We start from the raw sequence: 15,404 nt of genomic DNA on the forward strand, positions 1-15,404 counted from the left end.
ACTGTTGGTGGGAATGTAAATTGATACAGCCACTATGGAGAACAATATGGAGGTTCCTTACAAAACTAAAAATAGAATTACCATATGATCCAGCAATCCTACTACTGAGCATATACCCAGAGAAAAGAATAATTCAAAAAGACACATGCACCCCAATGTTCATTGCAACACTATTTACAATAGCCAGGACATGGAAGCAACCTAAATGTCTGTTGACAGATGAATGGATAAAGATGTAGTACATATATACAATGGAATATTACTCAGTCATAAAAAGGAACAAAATTGGGTCATTTGTAGAGTTGTGGATGGACCTAGAGTCTGTCATACAGAGTGAAGTAAGTCAGAAAGAGAAAAACAAATACCGTATATTAATGCATGTATGTGGAATCTAGAAAAATGGTACAAATGAATATATTTGCAGGGCAGGAATAGAGACACAGATGTAGAAAATGGACATGAGGACACAGTGGGAGAGGGAGAGTGGGATGAATTGGGAGACTGGGGTTGACATATATACACTCCCACGTGTAAAATAGATAGCTAGTGGGAACTTGCTATATACTACAGGGAGCTCAGCTCGGTGCTCTGTGGTGACCTAGATGGGTGGGATGGCAGGAAGGAGGAGGGAGGTCCAAGGGGGAGGGGATATATGTATACATATAGGTGATTCACTTCTTTGTACAGCAGAAACTATCACAACACTGTAAAGCAACTATACCCCAATTAAAAAAATAAACAATTAAAAAAACAAAGCCACTTTGTTAAATAAGCCCCAAATCAAGGTAAAAAGGAAAATGTAAATGATAAATTATTTACAAAATGATAAAAATAGGGATACTTTATATCAATCTGTGGCATACATAGTCCGTTGAAATCAGAGAAAAGTATGTTCTTACCCCTTTAATTATTTAAAGCAAAGATTGAGCACTATGAACTAAGTATTGAACTTCAGACACGGGGGGCGAAGGGTAAGCTGGGACAAAGAGAGTGGCATGGACTTATATATACATTACCAAATGTAAAATAGATGGCTAGTGGGAAGCAGCCTCATAGCACAGGGAGATCAGCTCAGTGCTTTGTGACTACCTTGAGGGGTGGGATAGGGAAGGTGGGAGGGAGATGCAGGAGGGAGGAGATATGGGGATACATGTATATGTATAGCTGATTCACTTTGTTATAAAGCAGAAACTAACACACCATTGTAAAGCAATTATAATCCAATAAAGATGTTAAAGAAAAACTAGTTAAAGAATAATAAAATGAACTAAAAGAAATTAAGAGGAAGATAAAATCTGAAATCAAGTATACAATAATATTAAATAGTGAAAAACAGCCATGTAAGTAAATAATGCCAAAGTTATGCTTATATGAAGAGTGAATATGATGGCATAAGGAAATATTCACTTAGTAAAACTACATTTCCCAGTTCAGTGTAACCAAAATTTATAATGGATAGAATGGTTTCAAGCCATGACATTTATAAATTCTTTATTTCAGAGTACATGTACTGTTTCACTTAGAACATACATTTTTTTTCCATTCCTATCATCAGTCAATCTGATATCCCAACCCCAGGTGGCCATGTTCCTCTTTAGGTAGTGTGAAAGTAGAACACAATTTTCATTTCAGAAACAAAACTCCAATTTCCAACACAGAGGCACACCACTGCAAATAGACAGCAGCCCTCATATCACCTCAACAGCTTAAGTTTCATGGAATAAGTTTGTTTTAGCTACTTTTAAACTTAAACATACTGTATCCTTTCTTCTTACCTCTATTAAGAAAAAGAATAGATGAAATGAATAAGGTGAAACCTCCAAAACCTTTTCAAAAGCCATGTAACTGAGAAAATATTAGAAAAAAAGACTTTATATAAAATTAGTACTTTTAAAAATGTCTCATTTTGGTCTTATGTTTTCTCACTTTAATGAGGAACATGAGATAGGATTCTCACTCAGTATACAATTGGGTACAATACACAGACAATTTATTTGGTTCTCAATGAATATTTATTCTTTAGTTCCAACTGAAGGGTCAACAAATGAGGTATGCCTCTTTGTAGTCTTAAAACAGGATTTTCCCAGAACTTGATATTCAGTACTAGTTGTTGATTCAATCCTAACTGGTGATTATTTCACATGTTGATCTCTCTGTTTGAATCTCTAACACCTCCTCCATCATCTTCAGATCTTCCTATGAAGCCACCAGAAGAGAACCTTTATATGCTCCTTCTTTCACATCCACATATCTGCTTGCATTTGTGCTTATATACAATACTCCATTTTCCCTTCTTTTAGCATAGATAAACTGTAAGTGCTTCTAGATAAGCTCAGCTCCTCCATTTGCACACTAAATCTCATTCCCTCTTCCCTGTTTAGAGACATGATTCCAACACTTCTCACCTTCACCATCAATGTTTCCTTCTCTAATGGGTTACCCTCATCAGCATACAGGCATTCTATATAATCATTATATAGTTGACTACACATTGAGCATATAACTTGTGTCCAGTCCAGTGACAGAAGCTGTGAGAATATCTATCTTTACCCAAGTAAAGAATGTACCTCTTCCCTTGGAAGATCCTATATACTGCTTGACAAATTATTACTGATCCTCCTTTATTTTTTGTAGAGTGCTCTCCACTTTCTAGTGGAGAAAGCAGGACAGGTAGTATCACCATACTCATAATCATCTTTTCATCCTCTTTTATCATCATCATAGCTAACATTAAGTGGAAGTTTATTATATGCTAAGTGCTACATGTATCACATACATTATCTCATTTAATCTTAAAAAACCTCCACATGTAGTAGGTATTATTAGGAACTGATGTTCATAGAAGTTATGTGATTCACCTAAAAAAGTGGAGTCAAAATTTGAATTCAGGTCGATCTGACTCCAAAACCTTCTTTATTCTTCACTTTTTTCAAAGGAAAAAACTGAGGCTCAAGCATTTAAGTAACTTGGTCATGACTACTAAGCTTTCAACTCTTTTCACAACTAGTATAAACTGATGATCAGAGTGTCACAGAGAGACTGGTGTGGATAAAGAATCAGTGAAGGAATCAAATGGTAATGGTAAAGCCAGGTTCTCATCCTTGTAAGAATTGTGCTTCATTATTTCTTTTTTTATTTTTTTTTGAAGGTTGAAAAAGAGCATTTTATTTTATTTATTTTATTTTTTAACATCTTTATTGGAGTATAATTGCTTTACAATGGTGTGTTAGTTTCTGCTTTATAAGAAAGTGAATCGTTATACATATACATATGTTCCCATATCTCTTCCCTCTTGCGTCTCCCTCCCTCCCACCCTCCCTATCCCACCCCTCTAGGTGGTCACAAACCGCCTAGCTGATCTCCCTGTGCTATGCGGCTGCTTCCCACTAGCTATCTGTTTTACGTTTGGTAGTGTATATATGTCCATGCCACTCTCTCACTTTGTCACAACTTACCCTTCCCCCTCCCCATATCCTCAAAAGTAATAGGTCAGAATAAGGTAAAACTTACTAGATGAAGTTTTGTCTTTAGGTACACATTATTCATTGCTAAATGCTTGCTACCACTTTGAGAAATTGGCATCGAACTTCAGTCATTTAAATAAAATTAATGCTTTTTCTTTTTAAGTGACAGTTTGACCTTTGGAAATGTCAGGCACTATTGTAGGTTGAAAAGAAAATCCCAGTTGCTACCTAGAGAAAGGAAGGTAGATTGTTGGTTGTTTCACACTTGCTCAAATATCATGGGTCTCCTAGGGTATGTCCAATGAATTTGTCCAGGCAATTGAGCTATGAAGTCCATATCTTAATGGAATCCATTATTGGAATGTTTAAATTCTTTAGAGAAGTATGCTGCCTTTTAACAATAGGCTCTACCTTCTTGTTGAAATTGCTAATAAATCTGAGATAAGTAATGTAATAGATCTTTTCTATACCTTTAAGTTCCTTCCAACCCTTACTCCATTTTGCCAGCTTCCAAAAGGAACATGTCAGCAACAGCATCCACATCCCATGTCAGTGATTTTATTTTTAGCCCTAGGTGGTGGTGTTGTGTGCCCCCTTCTCCCGCCCTACCCTGTGCTGGCCATACATACACAACAAATCCCTTGCTGATCTTAAAGCTTTCAGGTAAAGCAACTCCTACCACAACCCCCCAGAAAGTAGGAGAACATTACCCTTTAATGTTAGGTATGACTTCCAAAAAGTAAAAGGGTTTCATGCTTCAAAACTGAGAAATCTTAGCACATAGAAAATATAAAAAGGGCCAGAAGCCTTGAGCTCTTTTCTTTCCTTTCAGTATTTTGACTTGTGTATTTTTATCCCCTAGTTACCCCCCATCCACTCCTAATATGTGAGCATTTCCTCCACATTCTTTCTCATTTTAACCTATGCCAGGCTACTTTTGGTTGTTGATAGGAGTGGGTGTTTAGCCATCCCATACACTTGGAGCAGCTGAAGAGGAGTGAAAAATATCATTTGCTAAAAATGAAAGAATGCTTAGAGATGTGTTAGAAGGAGTTAAATGTATGAAAGAAGCTTTTTTTCTCTGTGAGAATTTGTTCCCCATTATCAGTTACATAAGTCTTCCCACTGCCTCCACTTTAGGAAGAAAATATTGAGTCAAAAGAAAGGGGTATTATTTGCCCAAACTCTGGATCACCAGTCTTAACCTAACCTAAGAGTTTTTGTGAACATAAATATGGAAAAGATAGTTATTGAATGTATTTTCAACAGTGCCACCCAAATGTTAGGTATTCATATAATTCTGACATTGTGCCTGTTGGCCCATCTGTTCAGTGGACACTTGCCCACTGCAAGAAGTTGTTTTAAGAATAAATGTGTTCTTTTGATGAATCTAACCAATTACTACTACTCTCCTCTCTTGCTTGATAGTATAAGAGCCATGGAGAGAGATATAATTATTGTTACAAACCTAATGCTTTCCATTTTCTGAATTGAAGCAAAACCCATTGAATTTGCAGAGAATGTCCCTGAAGCAAAAAGGTAACAGCTGGGCCCTCTTCGGTAATGGGTCTGCAGCACTGAAAAACCAAATCCAGCATTTAAATCGCATAAATGAGTGACTAAAGGGGCTTGATGTCTCACAGAGTACAGAAGGCATTCATCAATATTGAATTTTTTATCATGATGAGAGTAGGATGTGAGAATTCCAGGGCTCTGTTTTAGAAATTGTGCCTTTTGTGTTCATTCACATCTCTTCAAGAAGCAAGGAAATAAGTAAAGAATAAGAAATGAGTTAAACATCTACATCATCTACCAGAAAGAATATCTATATTTGAATGCTTTAAAATGAATGACTTTCCAGGCATTTAGGCATTATTTTTAGGTGTGCGTAAATGCAACTGGTGTCTTAAACAAACGTTTTCAAAACTCTTGGCAAAAAAAAAAATATTTTTTTTGCAAACTACTGGTATACTTTGATTATTAAGTTCTCAAACTTGAATAGGCATCAAAATTAGCTGGAGGGCTTGACACAGATTACTGGGCCTCAGCTTCAGAGTTTTTGATTTAATGGGTCTAAAGTGGGAACCAAGTATTTATATTTCTAATAAGTTCCCAAATGATTCTGTGGCTGCTGGACCAAGGACCTCCAAGGACCACACTTGGAAAATCACTGGATTAAAAGAAAACATCATTGATATTAATGGGTTTAGTAATGATAACTTGTAATTATCTAACATAGCAGCAGACTTTCAAATGGCTCATGGCCAAATATGTCTTCTTATGTGTCACCCTGAATACATCTGTCTGGTAGAAATAGGAAGAACTCATTATTCCCATTTTAGAGATGAGAAACTGAGGCCTGGTTTATTTGTGGGGAAATTATAGAATATGATAGTTTCTCTCATCTAAGTCCCACCCCCTAAAAGCCCCACACCACCCCCAATACATGCAAGTTCAGACTTTTGTAAGGAAAGGCTTTATTAAGGGGGGCTATTGCAATAGGAGGTCACTCAAAGACCAAGCCAAGGAAAGCATATAAGCAGAGACTGTTGGATAGATGGCTGGGAAAGAGGAAGGGGAGTTGCTAAAACCTGCTAGAGGAATCTTGAAGCTTAACAAATTACATCAAATATTGCAATAACAGGAAAACTGAAGCAGAAAATGCTTGCACATGAGGCAGAGGTCTGAGAGGGAATAAACAAGTTAAAGTGTGAGAAGTTCACATAAGTTTAGGGCCTAGATGTCCTTGTCAAAACTGCCTAAAGTTATGTCAGGTGCAAAGTTTGATTATTCTTGTCACTCCCCAGCTGACTGGGATATCCTTGGAAGTAAAAGTTGCAATCTTCTATTTCATATGAAGACTTACTGTTGTTTCTACTTGTGAGTAAGGACTTAACTGAATCATAGAACTTGAAGAAAGAAATGTTATACTTGGAATGCTTTTCATTTTTCCTCCTGTTATATAAAGACAGTTTTCCAGGAGAAGAAAAACCTATCAGCAAACCAAATTATCACCTGGCCTTTCCTTTAAGAACATTTTTCAACATAAAACAAGAAGGGAGGTAGTAGGAGAAAGCCAGTTTTGGTCAAACCATATATTTGAGAAACTTTTCCTATAGACCTAGACTAAATTACCTGGTAGTCATTATCACTTTTGGTAAAAGCTTTCAGGAAAAACAACTCCTACATATAAAATTATATGTATTTGTCTATTACCCTTTGCATCAATTATTCTATGGCTATTTGCATGGAGTTTTGTAATCTAGAGAAGTCTCAAACTGGACAAATTAGAATGTTAGAGCCAAAAGAAGAGCTAAATTCTCTAAAACTACTGAAAAAAGTAAACATCCATGACCTCCAAATGGCCCAAATTCTGATGATTACTTCAGTTTGGCAGTTTTCCCAATGGATTTAGCCATGGTCATCAGCATCCATCATATCAACACTCTAAATGAACATACCAGTAATGTCACAGTCTGGTTCATGCACTATCTATAGACACAGACTGAATACCTTTCCTCATCTAATGAACTAATCAGACATACAGCATCTGTCACATTTGGACCTCAACCCTTTTGTGACATTGTCAAAAAGGGTAACAAAGAAAATGCAAAGGAAACTGGAAAAGGCAAGTATATCCTCTGGTAAGATAACAATTCAGTGCAATTCTGAAATAATGACAACTATTTCCTTTTGGCTAGTTTTATTTACTTTTTAGCATTGATACCTCGAGTTGTTTTCTTGTACTTAATTATTGTTTTACATTAAACATGTATGAGGTATCATTTTCCATAGCGATATCTATGAAGAAATAAATAGTGAGGTAGAAGAAGTGCATTCCTAGATGAGTTAGTACCTAAAGTGCTAAGGAAGCCAAGGTCCAATTAAATATTCTTTGATTGCCATAGTCACGAGCAAAGGTAACTGAATAGTTACCTCTGTAAGTCACTGGACTAGACATAGGAAATACAGAGTATTACAAGATGTGTACATAAAATCATTACAAATAATCTGATAAATATCTGTATATATGAGTGCTAAATTAGCAGTACAGACAATAAATGCTACCAGAATTCTGAAGTCAGATTATTGGGTGGGTCCAATATTTCTGGGAAGAGGTAGGGCATATTTAAAGAACATATGTTACTTAGAAAAGTTGATTATAAGTAGGAGGTATAACAGATCAGAGCAGTAGAGAGAACAAGGATGATGAAAGGCATGTTTTGAACCAATATGCCTCAAGAGAAGGATTAACATAAAAAAACTGTGGGAGAGGAGTTGAAAATATGTTAGCTTCTATAGTACTAGGCTATTGTCTATGCCCCTTATCCTGATCAACTTTCTGCCTCATTACAGCTTGATAGCATGATGTGTCAGGTAAGAGCACAAGCATTAAACTTAAGGTCTCATTCTTCAATTACTAGATGAGTGACCCAACATTTGTCTGCCTCTATTTTCTAAAACAAAACACACACACACATACTGACAACGACAACAAGTAAATAATAGCACCTATCACTTAAAGCTATTGTGAGGATTAAATGATACATACATACATACTATATCATACATACCCTAGCACATAATGAACTTAATTTAATTCAATGTACCTTCCCCTGCAAATACTTGTCATTGGCTACTAATGGTAGAGATAATAGATTCATCAAATATAATCTCACCATAGGAAAAAACAACTCAAAATACCTAATTTATATAACAGTAGTTCAGTAGTTATTATCTTTGCTTCTAAAGGGTAGCCTTATACTATTGGAGAAGGAGAAATGCCATTTTCAATTGTGATTTAAGTTTTACAATTTAATTCTCATATCTCTTAACCATTATTATTATTTTTTTAAGTTCATAAAATTCCATTTCATAACATACAGAATCTCAGGGCTAAAAGAAGACTTAAGTTTTATTTATATACTTTGTTTGTACAGTTTTACCCACTTATTTCCATTTTGACAGATATGGCAGTGCCAGTGCACCTGTGGAAAGTAAACATCAGTAGTCTGAGTTGTCTTAGTTCTGAAAGTCATTAAAATTCCTCTGCATCTGCAGCTGGATTTCATTTGAACCAAACCTAATTTTATAAAAGAACCATGCCAGAGTCACTCCACATGGCTGACAGTGTGTGTGTGTGTATTTAATTTGACTTATCTGGTGAGAGCATGGACTATGTGATACTATGGGAATAGCAAACTAGATGAAATTTCATAAATACACTGTTTTCTTGGGCCACCCTGCCTCTGCACATTCTGTTTTACCTCTGTTCAAATTATCTATTCCTCCAACCTCTCCCAGCTATTCACCTGACAATTCTCTATTCTTTTAAGCCCCATCTGATTATTTCAGACCAACTTAGATTCTGTTCCTTCTGAACTTCCATTGCACTTTCTATATATTTAGGTATATTGGTTGTGTTTATACCTAGTAGACTGCATAAGAAACTGATTAAATGGCTATAACCTCCTTAAGAAATGATCTCTTGGGATTCCAAGTCATCTTTGTATGCTAACATCTAATATAATGCGTAAGACATAATAAATACTTAATACAAGTTTAATGAGTGAATGAATGAATAGAATCAAAGTCACTGTACTTCTCAGAGGTTGTCACTTTGTTCTCTGCCATTGCCATCCCCCCTAATTCTGGGATCTGACAAATTCATTAAAGTAAGGAATAAAGTTGGAGACAGAGCAGGTAGATGACTTAATAACCCCATGTCACAACTAAAAATAGAGCTCAAACTGCATATCCTAGTGTTGCTGAGTTAGAGCATCTCCATATATGGACCTCATATTAAAAGTGGGGTGAAGAGAGCCTCTGGCACTTTCCATGGCAGTTCTTAGCAATAAAGCTGTTTATCATGGATATGAGAATCGTTCCTATTTGAATACCTCATTGGAATGGAAAGCAAACATCCACTGTCCTCTTGCTATAGTCCTGTCATGACAATATATGCAGAGAAACAGGGGACAAAGCAAACACTGTTGTCTTCTTCCTCATTAAAGATATTTTCACTGTGGTTTCATTTTATCCAGAATCAGAATTTGCTCTGTGTAATGAGGAGCTTGCTATTAAGTTCCTGCAAAGCTGCCGAAGGGTTTCTTACTTCAATGACTGCTTCAGTAATCACTAGCTGCTGATAGTGAATACAACCAAAATGGGCTATACAGAAACACAATGAAAGGGACATTTGATGTGGCAAGCTAGAAAGATAATTTTAATTGCTATGGGGCTTCACACTTATTGTCAGAAAAATAAAGTTTCCCAGTTGATTGAAGAGCAGATCCTTCCATTTAAATAGTAATTTTTCTCTACTCCTGGAAGTTATTAAAAGTTTCACTTCTATTACCTTTTTTATCCTCACAGCTGCCTTATAAGGTAGGGAGAACAGGTAGCATTATTCCTTGGGAAAACACGTTTCTCTTTCCAAAAGGACTGATGTTCAATTTTTGTAGAGAGGTTCTGGAATGTTTCTTTTATTTCACAATTTTAAAATGGCCCTCAAGGATTTTAAAAGGAAAATAGAAATCCACAGGACTGCTTTTAAAAATGCCAGTGTGTATTAAAGTGATGGACAGTACAGGTATAGGTTAAAGTGGTCTATAGGAGTCATGGTTAAGCCAGGAATGTTTTAAAGAGAAGCCTGAGATAGAAGAGAAGGGCTTGGAGGAGTCAAATAGTAATAGCTTTAAATAGGGTATCCTGAAACAAGATCCAAGCACCTGAAACAAGAGAAATGGAAATATCACTCAGGGAGGGCCTATCAAGTACCAAGGCCTGTGCAAGGTATTTTACATACCCGTGAATTGGGTCTTAGTATACCCATTTTACAGATAGAAAACAGAGCCAGAGAGGTGAAATGACTTACCAAAACTTGCACAGCTTACATGTCATTCATTGATCCAAGACTCAAACTCAGATCTGTACGAAATTAAGAGGGCCTTATAATAAGCCGATGAAAATCCCTGGGACACTAGGAATGTTATAACAATTAGTTCTGAGCAAAAGTATTTAATAATGGTTATTCTTATTGCTAAATATATTATTGCTGAATATAATGTATTAATTGCTAAACATCATGTGGTTAGCATAAGCCTTTAGCCCTCTATGATACATAGTTTGGTAGCTGATGTTCCTTTAGCTTTTAATTAAGCCTTATTATTTTCCCAATCTGTGTATATTATAGTGTAGTGTAGTATAGTGCATTATAGTAGACAAGGAGAGAGAAATGGATACTGCTGAAGGAGATAAAAGAGTTAGTGGGTGCCTGTATAAGTGGAACCAGGTCTCTTTTTATCGGGAAACCGTCTTCTCTTCTTAAACTTAGGAGGCTGTGACACTGAGCAATCTACCAGTGCCTGAGATCAGGTGTTAGGGGGTCACTAGGTGATAAAGAAACTGAGGCACAGAGAAATGAAGCAATTTGCCTGAGATGAGATTCATTGGGGATATTAAATCCAGAGTTTCTTTTCTCCCAGTCCTGTGATTGTTTCAGGACATGACTTCTTCCCTCCCCTCCACTGATTTGTAGAGGTATTAAAAAGAAATCTGGACTTCCCTGGTGGTGCAGTGGTTGAGAGTCTGCCTGCCGATGCAGGGGACACGGGTTCGTGCCCCGGTCCGGGAAGATCCCACATCCTGTGGAGCGGCTGGGCCCGTGAGCCATGGCCGCTGAGCCAGCGCGTCCGGAGCCTGTGCTCCACAACAGGAGAGGCCACAACAGTGAGAGGCCCACGTACCGCAAAAAAAAAAAAAAAAAAAAAAAAAAGAAATCTATCTTTCATTCATAGGCAGGGACCTAGCTTTTCATCTGAGCTTGTTGCCTTGCTTTGCATCTGAGCCTCTTTAGCATAAAGTTGATCGGTATATTATTTTTCATTAAAGTTTTTGAAAAGGGCAGTTCCTGACCCCCTGCTCCTGCCAGCAGAATGTCTTACGACGTATTATGGGAATGACAGTCCATTCATTGGGCAGCAGACTCTCACTGGACCTCTTTGCAGAGAAGCACAAATGTTAAGAAGCCTTGAAGGAAAGTATGACAGAAATAATCTATTCTTTCAAAAGAACAGATATCAGCGTTTGCTGTTCATTGGTATTTTTATATGATATGTTTGTTTGGCAGAGGAGAGATGAAAGAGAGGACACAATATGAAAGGTCATTTAAAAACATTAATGAATATTTTTGCAAGGATTATATTCAGAACCTGGATATAAAACACAGTAGAGGCCAAGTTATTGCCCTCAAGGAGCTAAGCATCTAGGAGAAGAGAAAATTGGTTCCAAGAATAATATTTACTTAAATAAGGATTTCAGGCCTAGAAGGGAATTTCTTTTCCAAATATCTCAGACTGATTCCTGTCTGATTTGGGAGTATTATTACATCACAAGCCATCCTGTTTCTATTTTTGAGCCGTTCTAGTTATTAAGTGCTCATTCTATTTATGTGAAATCTATTTATAATTTTAATCTATTCCTAACCTCTTTCCTCTAGATGTACACAAAACACATCTTCTATCTTTATTTATTCATACATATGAAGACACCAACCATATACTCTTCTAAGCTTCTCTTTCCGAAGCTAATCTCCCTCAGTTCTTCTCCAGTGGCATGATTTATCATTCACCATTCTTTTTATTCTTCTCTGAATATACCTCTAGTATATCAAGAGGATTTTTAAAATATATAACTCGGAACTTAAAACCATGCTTCTGACCCATTCTGACCAGTTAAAGGAAACTCATTACTGCCATGGTTCTGGATATTATCTTTCTATTGATTCAGGCTTACATAATTATGTTTTGCAAGCCACTGCCTACTGCTATTTTATATGAGCTTAGAGTCATTTCAATATCCGATCTTTTACCCACATAGATTGGTAAAATATTATGCCTTATACATTTCATTATTCAAACCAAAATGCAGGACTTCATATTTAGATCTTGTATTTCGTTGTCTTGATTTCAGAAAGTGTTAGTTATACTCTTTACAGATGCAAGAATATAGTCAAACTGAAGTAATAAAGACTTACATAGGTTACCTTCATTACTGGTGGTGTTTTGTGAGTTTCCATGAGTCAGTAAGGGAAAAGAAAACTGTCTAGTTGTTGCAGTGTCATTAGTACCTGAAGGCCAGTGGGCATCTCCTCAGATGTGAGATGCTCTCTATAGTAAGCTGCTCTCTATACTAGTGTTTTAATATAATGGTGACTTAACTATTCTCTGTCTCTGCTTCTGCTGATCCTGCAGCTCCTGACTAGCTTTTCCTCTGTTCTCATGTTTAGACTCTTCCACATGAAGGTATTATTGGTTTAGCCAATTATCATACAATATAGAGAATCTTTATTGCTTCATATTGTAATCCAAGCTACCCCATAGATTGCTGTCCAGTTTTCAGATTGTTGTCATTGTTTCAGAGATCAGTATCAGATCAAACCAGCTGTGGCTCTGTATTGCAAGCCCATGGGGCAACATATTGTACTGAGGAATGCTCAGAAAGGAGCTGTGGGCCTGGCAGACTTCAATACTTTGATACATTTTCATCTAATAAACAATTATTAAAAAATAGACATGTAAAACTTGAAATCCTTTGAATTTTAAGTATTCTTTTGTATTCATTCATAAATATATTTTTGTTATTTTAGCCAAGGACTATTTGGTGGCAAGGGAAAGAAATATTATACAACAAAGCTAATCTAAGCTTGCTTAACTGAAAGGGGAAATTTATGGGAAGGGTATAAATTTATCTCACAGGAATCAGTGATTATAGGCCTCATGAGATACTTTCCAAAACTAGAAAGCTACCAGAAACCCTCTCTCTCTCTCTCTCTCTCTATCTCTCTCTCTCTCTCTCTCTCTCTCTCTCTCTCTCTGTGGAGCCACATAGTTTCAGATATGATTTTCTCTTTGCAGCTGTTGTTTTTTTTCTTTTTCTCTCTCTCTCTCTTCAGAGTGTCTCCATTTATACACGGACCCTATAACAGTATAGGGTCAAAATAATGTAGTTAGCACCCTTACAAATATCTGTCACATAATACAAACATGGCTGCCAGGAGCCATCCCAGGAGGAGAATAGTCCTCAGAGAAGAGGAGATTAGGCTACACAGGAATCCCAACATGTACTAAATTCATTTTTCCCTTTTCATTTAAAGAGTATTTTCCTTGATAAGGCACTTCATCATAGCAGAGATACAAATAGCAAATAAGCACATGAAAAGATTATCAACATCCTTAGTGATTAGAGAAATGCAAATTTAAAGCACAAACTGACACCTATTAGAATGGGGGAGAACATGGTGGCAAGAATGTTGAGCAACTAAAATTGAATGCAAAATGATAAAGTCACTTTGGAAAACAGTTTGGTAGTTTCTGATAAAGTTAAACATACACTTATCATATGACTCAGCAATCCCACTCTTAAATATTGCCCAACAGAAAATGAAAACCCATATCCTCACATAAACTTGTACATAAATATATATAGCAGATTAATTCATAATCACAAAAAACTAGAAATAACCCAAAATATGCATTAACTAGTGACTAGATGAGCAATGTGTGATGCATCTATAAAAGGAATACTACTCAGCAATAAAAAGGAATAACCTACTGAAATAAGTAGTAACACAGATCAATCCCAAAAGCATTATGCTAAGTGAAAGAAACCAGACTCAAAAAGGCTATATATTCTATGATTCCATTTTTATGATGATCTGAATAAAAGCAAAACTATGGGATGGAGAACAGATCAATTGTTACTAGGGGCTTAGGATGGGACGTATATTTGACTACAAATATAGAAAAGAAATATATATCCTACATCTTGATTGTGGTTGTGGTTTATTTGACTTTATCCATTTTTCCCAGTTCACAAAGCTGTGCACCTAAAAATGTTGAATTTTACAAACCTGATTTAAGTAAAAATTTTATTTTCTTTGAGAAAGAAGGCAGACTAAAGCAAAAATACAGTGGTTGAGATGTGTGCAGCTTAATAGAATGTCAGTTCATCTAATACTATTACGCAAAGGGGATTAAAATCAGGCTTCACAGTTTCAACTGTGATCTCTCTGCTGGCCTTAAAGATATAGACAACTCACTCAATACCCAACTTTAGGACCTCCACCACAAAACATTCAACAAACACTTATTAAGCACATACTAGTAATATCGTGAGTACTCAATTGTTCACTAAATTGAAATTGGACAAGGTCTGTAGTTTGTCTCTCTTCTATCTCTTCTAATGCTGACCTTGTATCTATCTACCCTTTTATCTACTCTTAGCAACCCACTTTTCCTTTACCCATCTTTTCCCATCTATGAATAGGATGTAGAAAGACTCCTACTTTTAAGGTTATAGCAAAGGGGCAGTGTAAATATGAGGGTTAGGGAAATAATGAATGTGGGTTTTGTCGTGTACACTTCATTTACCTAATAAGATAAGGGTAATTGAGGGTTATTTTTATCAACTATGTTTTCATGTTTAATAATATCATAGTCACCATTAATGAAGAACATTTTTTTTTACTGTATATGGAATGCAATACAAATAACATTGCTCTAAATTCTATAACCAAGCACTATTAATACATTTGCTGTTGATAATGTTTACTTTCTCTTTAATACTTGTTAATGTCAGAGATAGTATGCATTAAGATACATTTACCTTTTCTAAATGCTTGGGTCTCCTCTTTCTGATTTGCAGTTTCACAATTTATAATAAATGGGAACAGCCCCTTGTAGCTTATCCCTTCTTTTGGAAAAGAAAACAGATATATGTGCAAGAGCTATTTTTAAAAATCTATTAAAATGTTATTAGGTGAATATTTTTATGTTTATGAACTAAAATGACATTTGTTTATTTTCTATTCACTGCATTGACATTTAGCATTGTTGAGTTTGATGGTATTGAGTCTATTTACTTTTGAAGCTCCATTGT

This window comes from Hyperoodon ampullatus (assembly GCF_949752795.1).
Source record: "Hyperoodon ampullatus genome assembly, chromosome: X".
Lineage (NCBI taxonomy): Eukaryota > Metazoa > Chordata > Mammalia > Artiodactyla > Ziphiidae > Hyperoodon > Hyperoodon ampullatus.